Below are 9,522 nucleotides of genomic sequence, written 5' to 3'. Positions count from 1 at the left end.
GTTTTTACATTTTTAAATAGATTAGACCAAAAAATATTGACCAATACTGGCTACGACCATACCAGGTTGAATGCACCCGATCTCGTCCGATCTCGGAAGTTAAGCAACTTCGGGATTGGTTAGTACTTGGATGGGTGACCGCCTAGGAATACCAATTGTCGTAGGCACAATATGATTTATTTAAGTTTTTACATATTTAAATAGATTAGACCATAAATGTTGACCAATACTGTCTACCACCATACCAGGTTGAATGCACCCGATCTCGTCCGATCTCGGAAGTTAAGCAACGTCGGGATTGGTTAGTACTTGGATGGGTGACCGCCTAGGAATACCAATTGTCGTAGGCAAAATAAGATTTATTTAAGTTTTTTCTGTTTTAAATAGATTAGACGTAAAATGTTGAGAAATACTGCTTACGACCATACCAGGTTGAATGCACCCGATCTCGTCCTATCTCGGAAGTTAAGCAACGTCGGGATTGGTTAGTACTTGGATGGGTGACCGCATAGGAATTCCAATTGTCATAGGCAAAATATGATTTATAAAATATATTTAAATGTTAACATTTTTAAAGATGTTAGACCAAAAAATGTTGACCAATACTGTCTACGACCATACCAGGTTGAATGCACCCGATCTCGTCCGATCTCGGAAGTTAAGCAACGTCGGGATTGGTAAGTACTTGGATGGGTGACCGCCTAGCAATACCAATTGTCATAGGCAAAATATTATTTTTAAAATATATTTAAATGTTAGCATTTTAAAGATTTTAGACCAAAAAATGTTTACCAACACTGTCTACGACCATACCAGGTTCAATGCACCCGATCACGTCCTATCTCGGAAGTTAAGCAACGTTGGGATTGGTTAGTACTTGGATGGGTGACCGCCTAGGAATACCAATTGTCTTAGGCACAATATGATTTATTTAAGTTTTACATTTTTAAATAGATTAGACCATAAATGTTGACCAATACTCTCCACGACCATACCAGGTTGAATGCACACGATCTCGTCCGACCTCGGAAGTTAAGCAACGTCGGTATTGGTTAGTACTTGGATGGGTGACCGCCTAGGAATACCAATTGTCATAGGCAAAATATGACTTTTAAAATATATTTAAATGTTAACATTTTCAAAGATTTTAGACCAAAAAATGTTGACCAATACTGTCTACGACCATACCAGGTTGAATGCACCCGATCTCGTCCGATCTCGGAAGTTAAGCAACGTCGGGATTGGTTAGTACTTGGATGGGTGACCGCCTAGGAATACCAATTGTCGTAGGCATAATATGATTTATTTAAGTTTTTACATTTTTAAATAGATTAGACCAAAAATGTTGACCAATACTGTCTACGACCATACCAGGTTGAATGCACCCGATCTCGTCCGATCTCGGAAGTTAAGCAACGTCGGGATTGGTTAGTACTTGGATGGGTGACCGCCTAGGAATAGCAATTGTCGTAGGCAAAATATGATTTATTTAAGTTTTTACATTTTTAAATAGATTAGACCAAAAAATGTTGACTATTACTGGCTACGAACATACCAGGTTGAATGCACCCGATATCGTCCGATCTCGGAAGTTAAGCAACGTCGGGATTGGTTAGTACTTGGATGGGTGACCACCTAGGAATACCAATTGTCGTAGGCAAAATATGATTTATTTAAGTTTTTACATTTTTAAATAGATTAGACCTAAAAATGTTGACCAATACTGGCTACGACCATACCAGGTTGAATGCACCCCATCTCGTCCGATCTCGGAAGTTAAGCAACGTCGGGATTGGTTAGTACTTGGATGGGTGACCGCCTTGGAATACCAATTGTCGTAGGCACAATATGATTTGTTTAAGTTTTTACATTTTTAAATAGATTAGATCATAAATGTTGACCAATACTGTCTACGACCATACCAGGTTGAATGCACCCGATCTCGTCCGATCTCGGAAGTTAAGCAACGTCGGGATTGGTTAGTACTTGGATGGGTGACCGCCTAGGAATACCAATTGTCGTAGGCAAAATATGATTTATTTAAGTTTTTACTTTTTTAAATAGATTAGACGTAAAATGTTGAGAAATACTGCTTACGACCATACCAGGTTGAATGCACCCGATCTCGTCCGATCTCGGAAGTTAAGTAACGTCGGGATTGGTTAGTACTTGGATGGGTGACCGCATAGGAATTCCAATTGTCATAGGCAAAATATGATTTATAAAATATATTTAAATGTTAACATTTTTGAAGATTTTAGACCAAAAAATGTTGACCAATACTGTCTACGACCATACCAGGTTGAATGCACCCGATCTCGTCCGATCTCGGAAGTTAAGCAACGTCGGGATTGGTTAGTACTTGGATGGGTGACCGCCTAGCAATACCAATTGTCATAGGCAAGTTTTTACTTTTTTAAATAGATTAGACGCAAAATGTTGAGAAATACTGCTTACGACCATACCAGGTTGAATGCACCCGATCTCATCCGATCTGGGAAGTTAAGCAACGTCGGGATTGGTTAGTACTTGGATGGGTGACCGCCTAGGAATACCAATTGTCGTAGGCACAATATGATTTATTTAAGTTTTTACATATTTAAATAGATTAGACCATAAATGTTGCCCAATACTGTCTACGACCATACCAGGTTGAATGCACCCGATCTCGTCCGATCTCGGAAGTTAAGCAACGTCGGGATTGGTTAGTACTTGGATGGGTGACCGCCTAGGAATACCAATCGTCGTAGGCAAAATATGATTTATTTAAGTTTTTACTTTTTTAAATAGATTAGACGTAAAATGTTGATAAATACTGCTTACGACCATACCAGGTTGAATGCACCCGATCTCGTCCGATCTCGGAAGTGAAGCAACGGCGGGATTGGTTAGTACTTGGATGGGTGACCGCATAGGAATTCCAATTGTCATAGGCAAAATATGATTTATAAAATATATTTAAATGTTAACATTTTTGAAGATTTTAGACCAAAAAATGTTGACCAATACTGTCTACGACCATACCAGGTTGAATGCACCCGATCTCGTCCGATCTCGGAAGTTAAGCAACGTCGGGATTGGTTAGTACTTGGATGGGTGACCGCCTAGCAATACCAATTGTCATAGGCAAAATATGATTTTTAAAATATATTTAAATGTTAACATTTTTAAAGATTCTAGACAAAAAAATGTTGACCAATACTGTCTACGACCAAACCAGGTTGAATGCACACGATCTCGTCCGATCTCGGAAGTTAAGCAACATCGGGATTGGTTGGTACTTGGATGGGGGACCGCCTAGGAATACCAATTGTCATAGGCAAAATATTATTTTTAAAATATATTTAAATGTTAGCATTTTAAAGATTTTAGACCAAAATATGTTTACCAACACTGTCTACGACCATACCAGGTTCAATGCACCCGATCTCGTCCGATCTCGGAAGTTAAGCAACGTTGGGATTGGTTAGTACTTGGATGGGTGACCGCCTAGGAATACCAATTGTCGTAGGCACAATATGATTTATTTAAGTTTTACATTTTTAAATAGATTAGACCATAAATGTTGACCAATACTGTCCACGACCATACCAGGTTGAATGCACCCGATCTCGTCCGATCTCGGAAGTTAAGCAACGTTAGGATTGGTTAGTACTTGGATGGGTGACCGCCTAGGAATACCAATTGTCGTAGGCACAATATGATTTATTTAAGTTTTTACATTTTTAAATAGATTAGACCATAAATGTTGACGATTAATGTCTACGACCCTACCAGGTTGAATGCACCCGATCTTGTCCGATCTCGAAAGTTAAGCAACGTCCGGATTGGTTAGTACTTGGATGGGTGACCGCCTAGGAATACCAATTGTCGTAGGCAAAATATGATTTATTTAAGTTTTTACTTTTTTAAATAGATTAGACGTAAAATGTTGAGAAATACTGGTTACGACCATACCAGGTTGAATGCACCCGATCTCGTCCGATCTCGGAAGTTAAGTAACGTCGGGATTGGTTAGTACTTGGATGGGTGACCGCATAGGAATTCCAATTGTCATAGGCAAAATATGATTTATAACATATATTTAAATGTTAACATTTTTGAAGATTTTAGACCAAAAAATGTTGACCAATACTGTCTACGACCATACCAAGTTGAATGCACCCGATCTCGTCCGATCTCGGAAGTTAAGCAACGGCGGGATTGGTTAGTACTTGGATGGGTGACCGCATAGGAATTCCAATTGTCATAGGCAAAATATGATTTATAAAATACATTTAAATGTTAACATTTTTGAAGATTTTAGACCAAAAAATGTTGACCAATACTGTCTACGACCATACCAGGTTGAATGCACCCGATCTCGTCCGATCTCGGAAGTTAAGCAACGTCGGGATTGGTTAGTACTTGGATGGGTGACCGCCTAGCAATACCAATTGTCATAGGCAAAATATGATTTTTAAAATATATTTAAATGTTAACATTTTTAAAGATTCTAGACCAAAAAATGTTGACCAATACTGTCTACGACCAAACCAGGTTGAATGCACACGATCTCGTCCGATCTCGGAAGTTAAGCAACATCGGGATTGGTTGGTACTTGGATGGGGGACCGCCTAGGAATACCAATTGTCATAGGCAAAATATTATTTTTAAAATATATTTGAATGTTAGCATTTTAAAGATTTTAGACCAAAATATGATTACCAACACTGTCTACGACCATACCAGGTTCAATGCACCCGATCTCGTCCGATCTCGGAAGTTAAGCAACGTTGGGATTGGTTAGTACTTGGATGGGTGACCGCCTAGGAATACCAATTGTCGTAGGCACAATACGATTTATTTAAGTTTTACATTTTTAAATAGATTAGACCATAAATGTTGACCAATACTGTCCACGACCATACCAGGTTGAATGCACCCGATCTCGTCCGATCTCGGAAGTTAAGCAACGTTAGGATTGGTTAGTACTTGGATGGGTGACCGCCTAGGAATACCAATTGTCGTAGGCACAATATGATTTATTTAAGTTTTTACATTTTTAAATAGATTAGACCATAAATGTTGACGATTAATGTCTACGACCCTACCAGGTTGAATGCACCCGATCTTGTCCGATCTCGAAAGTTAAGCAACGTCCGGATTGGTTAGTACTTGGATGGGTGACCGCCTAGGAATACCAATTGTCGTAGGCAAAATATGATTTATTTAAGTTTTTACTTTTTTAAATAGATTAGACGTAAAATGTTGAGAAATACTGCTTACGACCATACCAGGTTGAATGCACCCGATCTCGTCCGATCTCGGAAGTTAAGTAACGTCGGGATTGGTTAGTACTTGGATGGGTGACCGCATAGGAATTCCAATTGTCATAGGCAAAATATGATTTATAACATATATTTAAATGTTAACATTTTTGAAGATTTTAGACCAAAAAATGTTGACCAATACTGTCTACGACCATACCAAGTTGAATGCACCCGATCTCGTCCGATCTCGGAAGTTAAGCAACGTCGGGATTGGTTAGTACTTGGATGGGTGACCGCCTAGGAATACCAATTGTCGTAGGCAAAATGTGATTTATTTAAGTTTTTACATTTTTAAATAGATTAGACCAAAGAATGTTGACCAATACTGGCTACGACCATACCAGTTTGAATGCACCCGATCTCGTCCGATCTCGGAAGTTAAGCAACGTCGGGATTGGTTAGTACTTGGATGGGTGACCGCCTAGGAATACCAATTGTCGTAGGCATAATATCATTTATTTAAGTTTTTACATTTTTAAATAGATTAGACCATAAATGTTAAGCAATACTGTCTACGACCATACCAGGTTGAATGCACCCTATCTCGTCCGATCTCGGAAGTTAAGCAACGTCGGGATTGGTTAGTACTTGGATGGGTGACGACCGCCTAGGAATACCAATTGTCGTAGGCAAAATATGATTTATTTAAGTTTTTACATTTTTATATAGATTAGACCAAAAAATGTTGACCAATACTGGCTACGAACATACCAGATTGAATGCACCCGATCTCGTCCGATCTCGGAAGTTAAGCAACGTCGGGATTGGTTAGTACTTGGATGGGTGACCGCCTAGGAATACCAATTGTCGTAGGCAAAATATGATTTATTTAAGTTTTTACATTTTTAAATAGATTAGACCAAAAAATGTTGACCAATACTGGCTACGACCATGCCAGGTTGAATGCACCCGATCTCGTCCGATCTCGGAAGTTAAGCAACGTCGGGATTGGTTAGTACTTGGATGGGTGACCGCATAGGAATTCCAATTGTCATAGGCAAAATATGATTTATAAAATATATTTAAATGTTAACATTTTTGAAGATTTTAGACCAAAAAATGTTGACCACTACTGTCTACGACCATACCAGGTTGAATGCACCCAATCTCGTCCGATCTCGGAAGTTAAGCAACGTCGGGATTGGTTAGTACTTGGATGGGTGACCGCCTAGCAATACCAATTGTCATAGGCAAAATATGATTTTTAAAATATATTTAAATGTTAACATTTTTAAAGATTTTAGACCAAAAAATGTTGACCAATACTGTCTACGACCATACCAGGTTGAATGCACCCGATCTCGTCCGATCTCGGAAGTTAAGCAACGTCGGGATTGGTTAGTACTTGGATGGGTGACCGCCTAGGAATACCAATTGTCGTAGGCATAATATCATTTATTTAAGTTTTTACATTTTTAAATAAATTAGACCATAAATGTTGACGAATACTGTCTACGACCATACCAGGTTGAATGCACCCGATCTCGTCCGATCTCGGAAGTTAAGCAACGTCGGGATTGGTTAGTACTTGGATGGGTGACCGCATAGCAATACCAATTGTCATAGGCAAAATATGATTTTTAAAATATATTTAAACGTTAACATTTTCAAAGATTTTAGACCAAAAAATTTTGACCAATACTGTCTACGACCATACCAGGTTGAATGCACCCGATCACGTCCGATCTCGGAAGTTAAGCAACGTTGGGATTGGTTAGTACTTGGATGGGTGACCGCCTAGGAATACCAATTGTCTTAGGCACAATATGATTTATTTAAGTTTTACATTTTTAAATAGATTAGACCATAAATGTTGACCAATACTGTCCACGACCATACCAGGTTGAATGCACACGATCTCGTCCGACCTCGGAAGTTAAGCAACGTCGGGATTGGTTAGTACTTGGATGGGTGACCGCCTAGGAATACCAATTGTCGTAGGCAAAATATGATTTATTTAAGTTTTTACATTTTTAAATAGATTAGACCAAAGGATGTTGACCAATACTGGCTACGACCATACCAGGTTGAATGCACCCGATCTCGTCCGATCTCGGAAGTTAAGCAACGTCGGGATTGGTTAGTACTTGGATTGGTGACCGCATAGCAATACCAATTGTCATAGGCAAAATATGATTTTTAAAATATATTTAAACGTTAACATTTTCAAAGATTTTAGACCAAAAAATTTTGACCAATACTGTCTACGACCATACCAGGTTGAATGCACCCGATCTCGTCCGATCTCGGAAGTTAAGCAACGTCGGGATTGGTTAGTACTTGGATGGGTGACCGCCTAGGAATACCAATTGTCGTAGGCATAATATCATTTATTTAAGTTTTTAAATTTTTAAATAGATTAGACCATAAATGTTGACCAATAGTGTCTACGACCATACCAGGTTGAATGCACCCGATCTCGTCCGATCTCGGAAGTTAAGCAACGTCGGGATTGGTTAGTACTTGGATGGGTGACCGCCTAGGAATACCAATTGTCGTAGGCAAAATATGATTTATTTAAGTTTTTACATTTTTAAATAGATTAGACCAAAAAATGTTGACTAATACTGACTACGAACATACCAGGTTGAATGCACCCGATATCGTCCGATCTCGGAAGTTAAGCAACGTCGGGATTGGTTAGTACTTGGATGGGTGACCACCTAGGAATACCAATTGTCGTAGGCAAAATATGATTTATTTAAGTTTTTACATTTTTAAATAGATTAGACCTAAAAATGTTGACCAATACTGGCTACGACCATACCAGGTTGAATGCACCCCATCTCGTCCGATCTCGGAAGTTAAGCAACGTCGGGATTGGTTAGTACTTGGATGGGTGACCGCCTAGGAATACCAATTGTCGTAGGCACAATATGATTTGTTTAAGTTTTTACATTTTTAAATAGATTAGACCAAAAAATGTTGACCAATACTGGCTACGAACATACCAGGTTGAATGCACCCGATCTCGTCCGATCTCGGAAGTTAAGCAACGTCGGGATTGGTTAGTACTTGGATGGGTGACCGCCCAGCAATACCAATTGTCATAGGCAAAATATGATTTTAAAATATATTTAAATGTTAACATTTTTAAAGATTTTAGACCAAAAAATTTTGACCAATACTGTCTACGACCATACCAGGTTGAATGCACCCGATCTCGTCCGATCTCGGAAGTTAAGCAACGTCGGGATTGGTTAGTACTTGGATGGGTGACCGCCTAGGAATACCAATTGACGTAGGCAAAATATGATTTATTTAAGTTTTTACATTTTTAAATAGATTAGACCTAAAAATGTTGACCAATACTGCATACGACCATACCAGGTTGAATGCACCCGATCTCGTCCGATCTCGGAAGTTAAGCAACGTCGGGATTGGTTAGTACTTGGATGGGTGACCGCCTGGAATACCAATTGTCGTAGGCAAAATATGATTTATTTAAGTTTTTACATTTTTAAATAGATTAGACCAAAAAATGTTGACCAATCCTGGCTACGAACATACCAGGTTGAATGCACCCGATCTCGTCCGATCTCGGAAGTTAAGCAACGTCGGGATTGGTGAGTACTTGGATGGGTGACCGCCTAGGAATACCAATTGTCGTAGGCAAAATATGATTTATTTAAGTTTTTACATTTTTAAAAAGATTAGACCTAAAAATGTTGACCAATACTGCATACGACCATACCAGGTTGAATGCACCCCATCTCGTCTGATCTCGGAAGTTAAGCAACGTCGGGATTGGTTAGTACTTGGATGGGTGACCGCCTAGGAATACCAATTGTCGTTGGCACAATATGATTTGTTTAAGTTTTTACATTTTTAAATAGATTAGACCATAAATGTTGACCAATACTGTCTACGACCATACCAGGTTGAATGCACCCGATCTCGTCCGATCTCGGAAGTTAAGCAACGTCGGGATTGGTTAGTACTTGGATGGGTGACCGCATAGGAATTCCAATTGTCATAGGCAAAATATGATTTATAAAATATATTTAAATGTTAACATTTTTGAAGATTTTAGACCAAAAAATGTTGACCAATACTGTCTACGACCAAACCAGGTTGAATGCACACGATCTCGTCCGATCTCGGAAGTTAAGCAACATCGGGATTGGTTGCTACTTGGATGGGTGACCGCCTAGGAATACCAATTGTCATAGGCAAAATATTATTTTTAAAATATATTTAAATGTTAGCA

At 38.9% G+C, this 9,522-nt stretch overlaps 21 non-coding genes and 30 pseudogenes across 21 annotated transcripts; all 51 read left to right on the top strand.

Moving 5' to 3' along the window:
• The first annotated feature begins 48 nt into the window (after positions 1–48).
• On the top strand, positions 49–167 carry LOC146153316 (5S ribosomal RNA). The gene has a single exon (XR_014495449.1). It is a non-coding gene; the product is annotated as a 5S ribosomal RNA (ribosomal RNA).
• Positions 168–231: 64 nt separating this feature from the next.
• LOC146153315 (5S ribosomal RNA) lies at positions 232–350 on the top strand. Its single transcript, XR_014497956.1, has one exon. It is a non-coding gene; the product is annotated as a 5S ribosomal RNA (ribosomal RNA).
• A 64-nt stretch (positions 351–414) lies between these two features.
• On the top strand, positions 415–533 carry LOC146153314 (5S ribosomal RNA; annotated as a pseudogene).
• A 74-nt stretch (positions 534–607) lies between these two features.
• Positions 608–726, top strand: LOC146153313 (5S ribosomal RNA; annotated as a pseudogene).
• A 73-nt stretch (positions 727–799) lies between these two features.
• LOC146153312 (5S ribosomal RNA) lies at positions 800–918 on the top strand (annotated as a pseudogene).
• Positions 919–981: 63 nt separating this feature from the next.
• Positions 982–1,100, top strand: LOC146153311 (5S ribosomal RNA; annotated as a pseudogene).
• A 74-nt stretch (positions 1,101–1,174) lies between these two features.
• LOC146153310 (5S ribosomal RNA) lies at positions 1,175–1,293 on the top strand. Its single transcript, XR_014494885.1, has one exon. It is a non-coding gene; the product is annotated as a 5S ribosomal RNA (ribosomal RNA).
• A 64-nt stretch (positions 1,294–1,357) lies between these two features.
• Positions 1,358–1,476, top strand: LOC146153309 (5S ribosomal RNA). The gene has a single exon (XR_014496679.1). It is a non-coding gene; the product is annotated as a 5S ribosomal RNA (ribosomal RNA).
• Positions 1,477–1,541: 65 nt separating this feature from the next.
• On the top strand, positions 1,542–1,660 carry LOC146153308 (5S ribosomal RNA; annotated as a pseudogene).
• A 65-nt stretch (positions 1,661–1,725) lies between these two features.
• Positions 1,726–1,844, top strand: LOC146153307 (5S ribosomal RNA; annotated as a pseudogene).
• A 64-nt stretch (positions 1,845–1,908) lies between these two features.
• LOC146153306 (5S ribosomal RNA) lies at positions 1,909–2,027 on the top strand. The gene has a single exon (XR_014494884.1). It is a non-coding gene; the product is annotated as a 5S ribosomal RNA (ribosomal RNA).
• Positions 2,028–2,091: 64 nt separating this feature from the next.
• On the top strand, positions 2,092–2,210 carry LOC146153305 (5S ribosomal RNA; annotated as a pseudogene).
• A 74-nt stretch (positions 2,211–2,284) lies between these two features.
• LOC146153304 (5S ribosomal RNA) lies at positions 2,285–2,403 on the top strand (annotated as a pseudogene).
• Positions 2,404–2,451: 48 nt separating this feature from the next.
• LOC146153303 (5S ribosomal RNA) lies at positions 2,452–2,570 on the top strand. The gene has a single exon (XR_014498115.1). It is a non-coding gene; the product is annotated as a 5S ribosomal RNA (ribosomal RNA).
• Positions 2,571–2,634: 64 nt separating this feature from the next.
• Positions 2,635–2,753, top strand: LOC146153302 (5S ribosomal RNA). The gene has a single exon (XR_014495935.1). It is a non-coding gene; the product is annotated as a 5S ribosomal RNA (ribosomal RNA).
• A 64-nt stretch (positions 2,754–2,817) lies between these two features.
• On the top strand, positions 2,818–2,936 carry LOC146153301 (5S ribosomal RNA; annotated as a pseudogene).
• A 74-nt stretch (positions 2,937–3,010) lies between these two features.
• Positions 3,011–3,129, top strand: LOC146153300 (5S ribosomal RNA; annotated as a pseudogene).
• Positions 3,130–3,203: 74 nt separating this feature from the next.
• Positions 3,204–3,322, top strand: LOC146153299 (5S ribosomal RNA; annotated as a pseudogene).
• Positions 3,323–3,395: 73 nt separating this feature from the next.
• Positions 3,396–3,514, top strand: LOC146153298 (5S ribosomal RNA). Its single transcript, XR_014497520.1, has one exon. It is a non-coding gene; the product is annotated as a 5S ribosomal RNA (ribosomal RNA).
• Positions 3,515–3,577: 63 nt separating this feature from the next.
• On the top strand, positions 3,578–3,696 carry LOC146153297 (5S ribosomal RNA). Its single transcript, XR_014498507.1, has one exon. It is a non-coding gene; the product is annotated as a 5S ribosomal RNA (ribosomal RNA).
• Positions 3,697–3,760: 64 nt separating this feature from the next.
• LOC146153296 (5S ribosomal RNA) lies at positions 3,761–3,879 on the top strand (annotated as a pseudogene).
• A 64-nt stretch (positions 3,880–3,943) lies between these two features.
• On the top strand, positions 3,944–4,062 carry LOC146153295 (5S ribosomal RNA; annotated as a pseudogene).
• A 74-nt stretch (positions 4,063–4,136) lies between these two features.
• Positions 4,137–4,255, top strand: LOC146153294 (5S ribosomal RNA). The gene has a single exon (XR_014498444.1). It is a non-coding gene; the product is annotated as a 5S ribosomal RNA (ribosomal RNA).
• Positions 4,256–4,329: 74 nt separating this feature from the next.
• On the top strand, positions 4,330–4,448 carry LOC146153293 (5S ribosomal RNA; annotated as a pseudogene).
• A 74-nt stretch (positions 4,449–4,522) lies between these two features.
• LOC146153292 (5S ribosomal RNA) lies at positions 4,523–4,641 on the top strand (annotated as a pseudogene).
• Positions 4,642–4,714: 73 nt separating this feature from the next.
• LOC146153291 (5S ribosomal RNA) lies at positions 4,715–4,833 on the top strand. The gene has a single exon (XR_014497519.1). It is a non-coding gene; the product is annotated as a 5S ribosomal RNA (ribosomal RNA).
• A 63-nt stretch (positions 4,834–4,896) lies between these two features.
• LOC146153290 (5S ribosomal RNA) lies at positions 4,897–5,015 on the top strand. The gene has a single exon (XR_014498506.1). It is a non-coding gene; the product is annotated as a 5S ribosomal RNA (ribosomal RNA).
• Positions 5,016–5,079: 64 nt separating this feature from the next.
• LOC146153289 (5S ribosomal RNA) lies at positions 5,080–5,198 on the top strand (annotated as a pseudogene).
• Positions 5,199–5,262: 64 nt separating this feature from the next.
• LOC146153288 (5S ribosomal RNA) lies at positions 5,263–5,381 on the top strand (annotated as a pseudogene).
• Positions 5,382–5,455: 74 nt separating this feature from the next.
• Positions 5,456–5,574, top strand: LOC146153287 (5S ribosomal RNA). Its single transcript, XR_014495371.1, has one exon. It is a non-coding gene; the product is annotated as a 5S ribosomal RNA (ribosomal RNA).
• Positions 5,575–5,639: 65 nt separating this feature from the next.
• On the top strand, positions 5,640–5,758 carry LOC146153286 (5S ribosomal RNA). Its single transcript, XR_014498061.1, has one exon. It is a non-coding gene; the product is annotated as a 5S ribosomal RNA (ribosomal RNA).
• Positions 5,759–5,822: 64 nt separating this feature from the next.
• LOC146153285 (5S ribosomal RNA) lies at positions 5,823–5,944 on the top strand (annotated as a pseudogene).
• Positions 5,945–6,009: 65 nt separating this feature from the next.
• LOC146153284 (5S ribosomal RNA) lies at positions 6,010–6,128 on the top strand (annotated as a pseudogene).
• A 65-nt stretch (positions 6,129–6,193) lies between these two features.
• LOC146153283 (5S ribosomal RNA) lies at positions 6,194–6,312 on the top strand (annotated as a pseudogene).
• A 74-nt stretch (positions 6,313–6,386) lies between these two features.
• LOC146153282 (5S ribosomal RNA) lies at positions 6,387–6,505 on the top strand (annotated as a pseudogene).
• A 74-nt stretch (positions 6,506–6,579) lies between these two features.
• Positions 6,580–6,698, top strand: LOC146153281 (5S ribosomal RNA). The gene has a single exon (XR_014494883.1). It is a non-coding gene; the product is annotated as a 5S ribosomal RNA (ribosomal RNA).
• Positions 6,699–6,762: 64 nt separating this feature from the next.
• On the top strand, positions 6,763–6,881 carry LOC146153280 (5S ribosomal RNA; annotated as a pseudogene).
• Positions 6,882–6,955: 74 nt separating this feature from the next.
• Positions 6,956–7,074, top strand: LOC146153279 (5S ribosomal RNA). Its single transcript, XR_014498038.1, has one exon. It is a non-coding gene; the product is annotated as a 5S ribosomal RNA (ribosomal RNA).
• A 63-nt stretch (positions 7,075–7,137) lies between these two features.
• On the top strand, positions 7,138–7,256 carry LOC146153278 (5S ribosomal RNA; annotated as a pseudogene).
• A 65-nt stretch (positions 7,257–7,321) lies between these two features.
• On the top strand, positions 7,322–7,440 carry LOC146153277 (5S ribosomal RNA; annotated as a pseudogene).
• A 74-nt stretch (positions 7,441–7,514) lies between these two features.
• LOC146153276 (5S ribosomal RNA) lies at positions 7,515–7,633 on the top strand. The gene has a single exon (XR_014494882.1). It is a non-coding gene; the product is annotated as a 5S ribosomal RNA (ribosomal RNA).
• A 64-nt stretch (positions 7,634–7,697) lies between these two features.
• On the top strand, positions 7,698–7,816 carry LOC146153275 (5S ribosomal RNA). The gene has a single exon (XR_014494881.1). It is a non-coding gene; the product is annotated as a 5S ribosomal RNA (ribosomal RNA).
• A 65-nt stretch (positions 7,817–7,881) lies between these two features.
• Positions 7,882–8,000, top strand: LOC146153274 (5S ribosomal RNA; annotated as a pseudogene).
• A 65-nt stretch (positions 8,001–8,065) lies between these two features.
• Positions 8,066–8,184, top strand: LOC146153273 (5S ribosomal RNA; annotated as a pseudogene).
• A 65-nt stretch (positions 8,185–8,249) lies between these two features.
• On the top strand, positions 8,250–8,368 carry LOC146153272 (5S ribosomal RNA; annotated as a pseudogene).
• Positions 8,369–8,441: 73 nt separating this feature from the next.
• Positions 8,442–8,560, top strand: LOC146153271 (5S ribosomal RNA). The gene has a single exon (XR_014497246.1). It is a non-coding gene; the product is annotated as a 5S ribosomal RNA (ribosomal RNA).
• A 65-nt stretch (positions 8,561–8,625) lies between these two features.
• LOC146153270 (5S ribosomal RNA) lies at positions 8,626–8,743 on the top strand. Its single transcript, XR_014497671.1, has one exon. It is a non-coding gene; the product is annotated as a 5S ribosomal RNA (ribosomal RNA).
• A 65-nt stretch (positions 8,744–8,808) lies between these two features.
• LOC146153269 (5S ribosomal RNA) lies at positions 8,809–8,927 on the top strand (annotated as a pseudogene).
• A 65-nt stretch (positions 8,928–8,992) lies between these two features.
• LOC146153268 (5S ribosomal RNA) lies at positions 8,993–9,111 on the top strand (annotated as a pseudogene).
• A 64-nt stretch (positions 9,112–9,175) lies between these two features.
• Positions 9,176–9,294, top strand: LOC146153267 (5S ribosomal RNA). Its single transcript, XR_014497708.1, has one exon. It is a non-coding gene; the product is annotated as a 5S ribosomal RNA (ribosomal RNA).
• A 74-nt stretch (positions 9,295–9,368) lies between these two features.
• LOC146153266 (5S ribosomal RNA) lies at positions 9,369–9,487 on the top strand (annotated as a pseudogene).
• Positions 9,488–9,522: the final 35 nt, after the last annotated feature.

The sequence above is a fragment of the Ascidiella aspersa genome, chromosome 4 (assembly GCF_963924565.1).
Source record: "Ascidiella aspersa chromosome 4, kaAscAspe10.2, whole genome shotgun sequence".
In the NCBI taxonomy this organism is placed as follows: domain Eukaryota; kingdom Metazoa; phylum Chordata; class Ascidiacea; order Phlebobranchia; family Ascidiidae; genus Ascidiella; species Ascidiella aspersa.
This window is presented reverse-complemented; position numbering and strand designations above follow the sequence as displayed.